Source organism: Onychomys torridus, chromosome 11 (genome assembly GCF_903995425.1).
Source record: "Onychomys torridus chromosome 11, mOncTor1.1, whole genome shotgun sequence".
NCBI classification, from domain to species: domain Eukaryota; kingdom Metazoa; phylum Chordata; class Mammalia; order Rodentia; family Cricetidae; genus Onychomys; species Onychomys torridus.
This window is the reverse complement of record NC_050453.1, coordinates 39,537,613-39,541,085: the sequence shown is the minus strand read 5'-3', so window position 1 is coordinate 39,541,085 and position 3,473 is coordinate 39,537,613. Positions and strand designations below refer to the sequence as shown.

The following is a 3,473-nucleotide window of genomic DNA, read 5'->3' as shown; positions in this document are numbered from 1 at the left end:
CTTCCTCCCTGGATTACTGACCAGCCCTTCTAGCTGACCCTTCCTTTCTGCCATAGCCATTGCTCCCGGCTCCCTCCCATCAGGGTCTGCATGAAGTCCCCACAAGACCACCAGTCATAATGCAATCAGCAAGAGCGTTTATTATACCACATACATGTGGGGTTGCTCACCTGTACAAAATGAGGACGACCCTGAGACAGACAGAGAGAGAGACAGACAGACAGACAGACACACACACACACACACACACACACACACACACACACACACTCACCCCACACATAAGCTCCTTTTAAGCACAGCTAAGGGGAGTTCCTAGGGCACTTAGGGCATTTTACCTACTATTGGTTTAAATGAGTGGCAATTATGTTAGTACATTCCTAATTGGTTAGGACTAGTGGAGGGCGGGGCTTAAGGCTTAGCTTTTCCATTCTAGCCTGGACAAGTCCCAGGCTTTGTCCTTATTTGGTTATTACCTGTGTTTGGGGAGTGGTTTGACCCAGGCCTAGTAAGTGTAGGAACTGAGGCCCAGTTCTTCACTGAGTTATTAGGGGCCTGTCATGATATTTGCCTACACCCCTCACCTCCCCATCCTAACTCCTGGTTTCATATAGTGTTAGACTCAGATGTAAATCCAACCAGGTCCCACTCTTTCTTCAAAGCCTTCCTTGGTTTCTAGGGCCACTTCTGTTTTTAGGAAAGCATTCTATTGTCTTTTAAGATGAAAACATACTCCCCATCTGGTACACCTAGAGTTTTGTAGTTTGATCTTTTTCTTTTTCTTTTCTTTCTTTCTTTCCTTTTTTTTTTCTTTTTTCTTTCTTTCTTTTTTTTTTTTTTTTTTTTTTTGGTTTTTTCGAGACAGGGTTTCTCTGTGTAGCTTTGTGCCTTTCCTAGCTCTTGCTCTGTAGACCAGGCTGGCGTCAAACTCACAGAGATCCGCCTGCCTCTGCCTCCCCGAGTGCATGCGCCACCACCACCTGGCATCTGATCTTTCTTAATCTGTGAATCTATGTTCCACTCCCCATTCATAGCCTGATCAGAATGAAGCATTTAAGGTACACTGCCACCACCCTCCTGGCCTCGGGACCTTTGTACATGCCACTCTTGTCTGTCTGAAATGATTTTCCCTATCCTCCCAACTTAGCTGATTCCATCTGGAAATCAGTAGTAAAATAATCCCCCCTCCCTTAGTACGCTCTCTAGGTAGAGCATTCCTCATCAATATTCCTACATCATTGTAGTATTCAACCTGAATTGTAACAATCAATTTTTTTATCCTTTCTCCCATCCAGACATCAAGTTCCTTTTTCATCTTTGTATCCCGTCCCTGCATAGACTGCATAGACTAGGCAGTGAGTGTTGTTGAATGAAAGGCTGGCCAACAGACAGAAGGGTTCATAGAGGGTATGGGATGTCAGAGACTGACAATATCACCAAATGACTTTGCAGGGTGACTAACCTCTTAGCTATTATTAGAGCCTGGGGAGCAGAGTGTTGGGGCAGAAGGGAAAACAGGCTGACTTGGGTGTTTAAAGTCAAGGGTGGTGGCGGCAGAAACTGGGAAGCAGGCATGGGAATGAGCTCCAGTGTAGAGGTGATGCTGTAAGCTTAACAAGGGGTCAGATGTGTCCGCCAGCAGGATGGGAGGGGAAGAGGTGAACTTTGTTGTAATCCTGGTACTGAGAAGGGATATAAGTAGGAGAACCTGACAAAATTCAGAAGGCCCTGGATGCAGACAGTAGAATCTGGGAGAGGAAACGATCTGTTTGTTTTTAGAAATAGCTTCAGCTAATGACAACAGAAAGCACATAGACTGGAGGAATTTGGAGCTCCAGGTTTCATTTTGACTCTGGGTGGGCTAAGCATGTACAGACAGACAAGTCAAGACCTCACCTCAGCTTTTTTAAATGCTCAGACAGAAGTCTAGTAACAATGATGGCTTGTAAATCACAGTCAAACTCTTAACGGGAAATGACCCCACTACCAAGAGGACCTATTCCTTCTTTTGCATGTTTGCCCTGTGCTCTGGGGGACTTGGTTATTTCTCCACCTGAGCGGGACTTTTCTCCCACACAATCTACAGTTCAGCCCCGTTACCTTTTCCAACTTCTCACATTCCTCCTGTTTTCTGACTCCGAGCTTATTTTAGTCTTGTTTCTCTTGAAATCATCACAGACATCTGTCTCTCTTGCCTTCTCTACCCGTCCATGCCGCTCTCTCCCACTCCTCCTTCCTCTCCTTCCTCTCCCGCCAGTTGCCTTAGCTGACCTAAAACTGCTCGGTTCCTCTCACTTTCCTCTCAGGAGCCGGAGCCTCTTTGTTGGACACGTCTCAACCTGTTTTCAGCCTCCGACTAATCCTCCATCACACTGAAAAAGACAGATGAGGTCAGACTTGGTGGGGAGGCAAAGGGAGAGAAAATTTCATTCATAGTGGGCTCTCCAAGTGGGAATAACTACAAGCATGTGCGTGCTCACACGTGGACATACAAAGTGTACATGTGTGCGCTTTCTGCAGGTGAGAAAACCAAATCCTGCCTTCTTCAAGAAGCCTACTTACATTCCAATGTCTTAAACTCTTAATGTATTCAGGGGATGGTACATCAGAAATCTCTGTCTTTAGGTGTGGTAGCTGGTGGTACTAGGGCTCGGGGAAACCATCGCTTTATTTTCCAGAATCCTACAGCAGTTTGTTACCTTGCCAACTGGTATGTTGGAGTGTACACTGCAAGGGGCTTCGTCAATTGGAAGTGAAGAAGAGACTGGAGGCTGAAGCTAACAAGGTCCCTGGAGTGGTTTATTAGCGTCTCTGGTATATTACAGAAGGCAAAATAGTGGGTGCTTATTCCTCAGGCTAAGACACATATTTAGGTGGTGTGTGTGAGTTCACACACACACACACACACACACACACACACACACACACACACATGTATAGCTGTTCCTGCCTCCATTGGTTCTGCTTCAGGCATATGCAGGCCTTTTCAGTTGACCTCAGCTCCTTCCTGCCATCTTAGTTCTTGTTTACTTTTATGCCAGTTCAAGGGGAGAAGAAAGTTCTAGCCAGAGCCTCCACAGCTGTCCCTCCACAGACCCTCTAATCTCTTTTTCTCTCTCTCTCTCATCTTCTACCAGAACCTGTTCAATTTCACCCAGGACAACCTTCGGCTCAGTGGAATTTTCTTCGCCCCTTATTTTCCATGACCTTTTGTGTGGCTCCTGTCCCGTGGCAGTAAGTCGCCTGGTTCTCCTCACCTGTTCCCTTTGATGGTGGCCTCTTCCTTCGGCAGCCCCTGCTTTCAGGGGCTCTCATCCCTAGGCCTTGGCTTGCTGCTCTTCCTTCTCTCTGGGGCTTCTTTTCTTTGGAAATATGTAACACCTCACAGTTTTGCAGGTCATCCTTGGGCAGGAGCCACACTAATCTTCTCTGTATTATTCCAATTTTAGTCTACGTGGTGCCGAAGTGAGCAA

At 46.4% G+C, this 3,473-nt stretch overlaps 1 non-coding gene across 1 annotated transcript; it reads right to left on the bottom strand.

The window, feature by feature from the left end:
- Positions 1–3,366: 3,366 nt before the first annotated feature.
- Positions 3,367–3,473, bottom strand: LOC118593615. Its single transcript, XR_004946280.1, has one exon. It is a non-coding gene; the product is annotated as a U6 spliceosomal RNA (small nuclear RNA).